Here is a 7,855-nt window from a genome sequence, read left to right on the forward strand (position 1 = left end):
TATCTTTCTAGAGACTAAATTTACCTGAGGATCCAGAAGAAGCAGCTCTTCTAGCTCCCTTGACATTGTCTAATTTGAAAACAAAAATGATCTGATGACTGCAAGAAATTTCATATCTTACACTTGTATTATGGTAACTGGAGGAATTTTTTAATGTGGTATCTGAGATACATTTAGAGATAAAGGAAGATATATAAATGAAACAAGCCAGACAGATCTAACAATTAAGATGAGAAGAGTTTCAGTTTCAATTCCTTTCTTAAAACTACTGTTTTGAGATGCAGGTGGCTACTACACACCAGCAGCATTGCTATTATAAGAGTATGTGTATGCAGTGGTATCTATACATATATATGTAAAATAAAAGAGAACATAAAAGAAAAGAATTATTATCTCCCATATTTCTGGTAATCAATCTCAAGTTTGAAAGAAAAGTTAGGAAAAAATACAGACAAATATAAGCATCATTTATTTAATGGTTTGGCAGGAGAAATATTCTTATTATGTTTATTTTACAAAATGCTCTTCAAGAGACACAAAGAACAAATAACTTGCTCTTAGCATCCACTTCTCTTTTCATCCTCTGAAATTCTTGGAAAGCTTCCCACATCCATACGTTCAGTTACAGTCTTCCAGATTCATCTTTTGGCATTGATATTTATATTTTATATTTTTATGATCTATAGCTCTCATATATCAGTCAGAATATGAACCTTCCAAAGTTTTTTTTTTTTTGATTAATAGTATAATGTTAGCAACGTTGTATTGTTAGCAACATAACATCCTAAAAACACCTGATGCCTGAGACATCTAAGTATTACAGAAGTGCTAGGCCAGACATGTTAAGCTCCTGCCTTCCTCCAGCAATACCTTCTAGACTGCAGGGAGAACTTGGCATCCAGGTACGCCCCAAAGTGAGCTTGTTTACAGCCACATCAGAAGAAGGCAACTTCTGTTTTCTCTGGGGGCTTCATGGGGTCCTGCTGGTAGAGCATTTCATAGGCAGGCCCTGGATCAACACACGCCTTCAGGTGTTTCACCCTCTCTTGGTCCCTCACCCTGACCCTTCTGGATATTGTCACTTAGCACAGAGGGGGTCTAGTCCCTCCTAGCACTTTTGTAGTTTCCTCCTCAAAGGTATTTTGGTGCCAGTGGCTGTATAGCGAGAAATGACCAGTGAAACAGAGGGGGCATCATGAGGCACTGGTAGAGGGTGGCCGATGACAAGAAACTTCACTTCCTGGCCCGATGACTTCAGCACAGCTTCAACATCAGTGACACTGTCATTATTTTAACTCTTGTGGTTAATGTTATAAATCAGTAAACAGCCCAGGCGATGCTGGCTCTCCTCCTTAAGATTCCTCCTTAAAACACCACTTTGAGCAGCTAACTTTCTGTCAATAATCTCTAGGTTGGCACAAACCACTTCTTCTCACACCTGTGATTGTATCAGGGGAAAAAAGACCAAAATAAATATTTACAGTGTACATGCAAGAAGAAAAGGGCTGTTTTCCCTTTTCTGTCGTTGATTTCCTCTGTTCCTCATTTACTGGTCCTACTCTATTTATTTATGATATTGTGTCTGACTTAGACTACATTTCATGGGCAAAAGACCTTGTTTCTTTGCCGTTGTTTGTGCTAGTCTTGCATAGGATGACAAAGAGCAGAGGAAGAAAAAACACAGAGAATATTTTAGATAAAAGTAGTAGTAAAACTACAAAAATTGGCCCAAGGATTCAGAAGCAGATATAGTCACTAAAACGGCTGTTAAACTCCTTTTCAAAATCTATTAGCTTTCACATTCATAATACGTCTTTTAAATGGCATCTGTTATCATTTAACCCATTAGGCCAATCAAAAGAAAAAAAGAAAACCTTAAAACACAGTAGAGTCTAGAAAAGATCTGCTTAAAATTAGATTTGTTTTCTTCTAAATGTTTAAAAAGTAATAACAAACTCTTATTACTGTTCATAGGCTTTCACATTTTTCTCCCAAATTGCAGAATTCTTGCTACACATTAAAAAAAATTAGTAATAGTAAACAGCATTTCAAAATAAAAAAATCTCTCTCTTAATTTTGGAAATACACCCAATACTTCAGACCAGTTTCGCTTACCTCTGCTATCTTGTAAATGCTCTGGAAAACTGGATTTATGAAATCAGGCAGAGCTGGGGCACAGTCTCCTCATTTGGAGACAAATAAGATTTCTGTCTATAGAGGACTTTTACATCCCCAAATTCCCTAGACGACCAGAATTCCTCACTGGCAAGAACAGACTTGCAAGAGACTCTTTTAATACGTTCAGAATTGAGTAATAGGGATGAAGAAGTAATATCTTGCTAAAAAGCTTAATCTTTCATACACTCTAAACTGATGGTTGCTCTAGTGCTGTTTGTTTATACTTCAAGTAATGCTCTGAGATATTCTAAATTCGCATGTTTACAAGATGGATGTGTTCCAAATGCTGGATAGTCCCATACATTACTGGCAGCCTGGCAGCAATGTCCAGCAAAGCAAGTCTCTAAACTGCTGATTGCCAGGACGGCACCAGGAGAAGGCTCTCTCTCTACTTTTATTTCTTGTCTCTTTTTCTAAACAGCTCCTACTGACAAAAAAAGAAGAGACGTGCACCTATGGCTGTTTGGATATTCAGTGCTCTCATGCAAGAATTGAAAGCCTTTGAAAGCTAAGTGGCTCCTCCAGTCCTGGAGGAAACCCTTCCTGATCGGGGGGGAGCTGCCACTTGCAGTGCATCTGCCTGTCTCCACTTTTATCTACTCCGGGGCTAATGGAAGACAAAGGTTTCCTGTTCTGCCAATCTTGCCTGTCAAGCAGGCATTGGATTCACTTTAATCAAAGCCACAAAACTTTTAACAAGACATACATGGAAGATTCAGCATGTCTCTCTTGCTTGTACATATGTACTTTACCTTTTGAAACATCGGCTGTCCACACTGTGTGAGGGCCAGATGCCGAAAAGGTGTGACCCCACTGCTGTGCCACTGGCTTCAGTAACCACTCTGATCTGTACTGGCTGAGCCTCTGCTCTGGCACTTCCATTTTCAAGTCTCTGAGCAATATATACCTACAACAGGAGGAAAAGGCTAGGCTTCTGAATTTTTTTTCATTGAAACAAATAAACAAATTTCCAAGGTATTAGTTTGAGAAAAAGCAACAATTTTGCTTGCTGCTTCTCTCAGAAATATGCCATTAGCTCTCTATCACTGTTGATTTATTTTCTTTCATTTATACATTTAAAAAAAATATATTTTAAACTTGTTCTTGATTGTTGACATTGTGTTTTAAACTTACTGAAAAAGAACAGAGGTGCATTTATTTGGATAGAACTCCATCAGGCATTAAATTACATGGAATTCTATCTATTTCTGGCATTTTCAGTGTGTTCAGCAGTGGAGGACACAGACTTTGATGGCAAATAAATCTGAGCGTAAAAAGGCAAATGAAATGTTGGATCTGCTTGTAGTGACACTCCTACTTTAAAAAATGCCAGTATTTGATGTTTTAAATCATAAAGCTTCACTCACTCACGGTTTTAGAGTAATAATTCCTTCTAACTCTTAAGTGTGATACGGACATGATCTTTCAAGTCCTTGGGGCACTTGTAATTTGAGTATCCTGCATGTCCTATGGTTTAAGTCTTTATAGATTACTTACAAGGATCAGATAGTGCAAAGAAATGGAGAACAAACCATGTATATTTTGATACTGTTTTCCCACCAAATGAGGAAACTAAAAGTTTCCTTTCCAAAAACCACATGAGCAGAATATAGGTTGCCCACATTATAAAAACAGCAGGAGCTGTATTATAACAATATCCTAATAAAGACCTCATAATTTCACCTCTTTTTCATAATTTGACTTTTTAATTTTTATCCCTGTTTAAAAGAAAGAAAAAGACAAGGAGAAAAATACTAAAATGTTTTAGGTTTGCTTAGCAAAAGAATTACAACAGAAGTCAGAAGATGCATAAAAAGATTTTGAAGAACTTTTGAGATCCATAATACTTAATCTTCTTTTACTCAAATGCTAACAGTCATGATTAAAAAGTACAGAGCACTGATGATGTATTACCCTAGCAAAAAACAAGTATGAAAGTGTATTTCCATTCCCATTTTCAATGTCATATTCATAATAATCATAGCTTTAACCACAAGTCTCATTGCTCCTGAATTAGCAAAAGCAAATACACTTGCCTCCCCCAATTTATCAAGAGTAAGTATTGCATATCAGGCACACACATAGAACAAATATCCGGTCAAATGGAGGAGATGGGAACTGTTCTGGCAATTAGTAAATTATTCAAATGCTGGTAATGTTGCAGCTATTTAACTATTGCAAATTGCCTAGCTATAGCTACTGAATAGGTAAAAGAAGAAAATAAATAAATAAAAGATGTTCTGAATCACTGGTCTGTCTGAACCAAACCATCAAAGCACGCTGTTGTGTTTGAGTTAGTTTCTCTAGAAGTATAAAAATCCTCTTGCTGGAAACTTTGATGATACATGGTAATGACTTCTATCCTCTAAATGCTTATGCACATAGGGATATTTATTCAAGTAAATAGTCTATGAGACTGTGCTCATGAATAATGTGACAGATATAGAAAGGCATAGGCCGAGCTGACTCCTCTGATGTTGGCAAAATCCTTAAGGTCTTGCAATCCATTGGTTAAAACAAAGATAAATTTAGAAATTGCTCACATTAAACCTAATGTTAACTATGTCACTCTATGTTGTATCATTGACCTGGCCATGTGACATTTCAGGCAAAATAAAACAACACAGGCTGTGGATATTTTCATTTTCATATTTCAAGAATGTTCAGATTTTAAGCAATATTCAGTGGATTTTGTTTCTCAGTTTAGATGACTTTTAAGTTCCTTTAAACAAGAGCCTCAGCTGAACTGAATCAGCAGGCAAGTAAAACATGTGCTAGGCCAATGTTCACCTACTCTGACTGACATCTAATCCAGCTGACACAGTTTAAATATTTTTACTTGTCTTTCATTTTACTTTTCCTTTTTGAAAATAAAGCATCCAAACATTTTTACTTGCCGATTATAAACCTTTCTGTGTGGCCTGTGGTGCCTCTTTCTCACTCTGCTTCCACTTCCCCCCCTCCATCTGCAATTTTACCCTACACAAAGTTTCCATATGCTCCCACAGTTTGCTTCCGTGCCCATGCCCCACCACCATGGACCTCTCGCTACTTCTTTAGGATGCAAGGCTGCAGTCACTTCAGCTCATACAGAGGTGATGCAGCCTGTGAGGTGGCAGTGGGAATGGAGGACTATCAGTGAGCTCCAGGAGGAGGTGAGGATTTTGTTCTTGGGAAACAGTACATCTCACTATGGCTTTGCTCATGCTTATTTAAGGAAGGTTGCTTTCTTTTTCCTGCCCGAACCCATCTCAACTAAGAGGAGCTCATCTGAAGTCAGCAGAGTGTCATGTCCATCAACATGAACATGGGCTAAAAGCAGTGTTAGATTCATGAATCTAAATTTATGATTCCAATCTTCATAAAACCAAGTTTTCCCCCTCTTCCTGCATTACTGTCAAGTTCTTATATCACAGGAGCTCAGTTGCTCTATCAAATGCTTTAGAGTATCCTCTGGTCTCAGCTCATTGCAACAGTTAAAAACTTTCTTCCCATGGTACTCAAATGACAAATTTTAAAACATTTGCCAACAAGTAATGGTATGTGCATGTATGTAACATGGCATGTAGCATGTATGATATTGTGAAATGGTACATGAGAAACATTTTATTCCAGTTCAAATCCAGCCTGGGCTAAACGTGAACATCATAAGACAGCTGCTTAGCAGGTTTTATGAAGTGATGAAAGGAGGAAGCATCACACTGGTTCTTAGTGAGCCAGTGTCTACATCATGGGACAACCAATGCTGCTAGGCACACTGAGTGACAGTCCCAGCAGACAGCCCCAGGAATAAAGCAGTGATCTCCTCAATACTAGACATGTTCCCCCAGGGTTCAGACATGCTGGCAGGGTGATGTGAGGAAGCATACCTTTGCTTTGCTTTATGCTGCATCTTTGCAAAGATTGCTTTTGCTGTAATCGAATATCTCCTATGAATCCAAAATGGGCTAAAAGAAGAGTAGATTGCGCAGCTGAACAAAAGGCTCCTCCCTTTTGCCTCTGTGAAGACAGTGGAATTCACCTAAAATGCATTGGCTTACATGCAAATCAGTAATGCACAATGTAGTAATGCAGCACAAAGAATGGAAATTGAAAAACAAAAATGGTTTTGGATCCAACATTTTGTTTGAATCTTAAATCGCCTTGGTGACCTTTTGGTACATAATATACTGAGAAAAGCAAGAAGTATATTAAATTATCTACAGACAGTCCACGGTCATAAAATATTCTGAAGAGAGTACTGCTTATGGTATTTCTAGTTCTTATTTCTTCACTGGCTCCATTAAGACATTAAAAAATAGAATACAAATGTTTTAGTTTGACAATGAAATGTTTGATGACATTTAATTAAATAACAAGGGACAAAAGACAAGGGAAATATTACAGTGTAACATCACAACAAATTAGTCTTACATTTAACATTTCTTTGACATGAGGGAGAAACATATTGGGGGAAGAATTTTTCTAAAGCACCTCTTTACTCTTGATTTAAATTTAGGATGCGTAAATCTACTGTTTGAAGAAAACTCCTGTGGACATGGAACTGCTCATGTACTTTCAGTTAACCAGGATCATATGCCTATCAGTAGCAATACTCTAGTGCATGGAAGTTTGTAAGATTCGACCTTTGGTCCATAGTTATTTAAAACAATCCCTTACATACAGCCTACATTCAGGGCTGAATCAAAATGGCATCATAGATATAACCAAGAACAAATGTGGTTCACAGTAGTTGTCATCTACTCCTACTTTTTGTTCAAAATTCACAGATACCAGTAGAAGCTGTTGTGTGTGAAGCAAGTTGTGTATGGTCCCTTATGAGAAATACATGTAATTCTTCACTGTGAATAGTTAGCTGTACAAAAAAACATTTCATGTTTTTATTTGAATTATCTGTTCCGCTTGTCTATTTGTTCCTGTACTGACTCATAAACTTTTTAACAGGAACAAATATGATAAGAGTAATAGGCATGTATGTGTGTGTATGTGTGTCTCTTTATATATACATGTAATATATGGATTCATTGAGACTTTTTTGGCTGCTGGACAACTTTTTGTAGTATTAATCAGGTACTACATTGATTCTGATTACATACTTTTCCTGGAAGGATAATTCGGTGTTATACATCAAACTTTCTTAAGTGAGAAGACTCTTATTCACAGAAGGGCATAATGGCTTTATTGACTATAATAAGTTATCAAAGTACAACAAGGAAGATAAATTATGTGCATGAACTGTGATTATATGTTACTCATGTTCCAAGGGCTTTCTCTACGTCCTTTTCATAAGAGCAAATGCTTTCTAGAGACAACCCCATCTATACATGTGCTTAATTTTACTTTCCTCTGTAGTGTAGGACCTATTTAAATAATGGTGGAAATTCTCCACCTCCCTACCCCTGCTTCTCATCAGGGTTGTAAAAAGCTCCTCTTCTGTACTTGGATCATCCTTGATTACAGGCTGAGTGTCTGTACAGGAGGCTTCAGATTACTCCCAAGCACCGGTGCACATCTGATCTAAACAGGGCCACAAAGAGCCTGATTTTTACACAGGTTCATGTAGTTAACATTTGAAATAGGCAGGAATTGTGAATACGTGGCACTTCTCACAATCATGCTTGATGGCCACAGTCACCAGGAGGTAATGAATTTAATTTCAGCAGTGTGAAAGTAAAAC

The 7,855-nt window shown here is 37.3% G+C and overlaps 1 long non-coding RNA gene across 1 annotated transcript; it reads right to left on the bottom strand.

Annotated features, from left to right (window-relative positions):
- Positions 1-446: 446 nt before the first annotated feature.
- On the bottom strand, positions 447-2,179 carry LOC135330206 (uncharacterized). Its single transcript, XR_010392057.1, has 2 exons — positions 2,116-2,179; positions 447-1,438 (listed from the first exon to the last, which is right to left on the bottom strand). It is a non-coding gene; the product is annotated as an uncharacterized LOC135330206 (long non-coding RNA).
- Between the last annotated feature and the right edge of the window lie 5,676 nt (positions 2,180-7,855).

This window comes from Dromaius novaehollandiae, chromosome 1, assembly GCF_036370855.1.
Source record: "Dromaius novaehollandiae isolate bDroNov1 chromosome 1, bDroNov1.hap1, whole genome shotgun sequence".
Lineage (NCBI taxonomy): Eukaryota > Metazoa > Chordata > Aves > Casuariiformes > Dromaiidae > Dromaius > Dromaius novaehollandiae.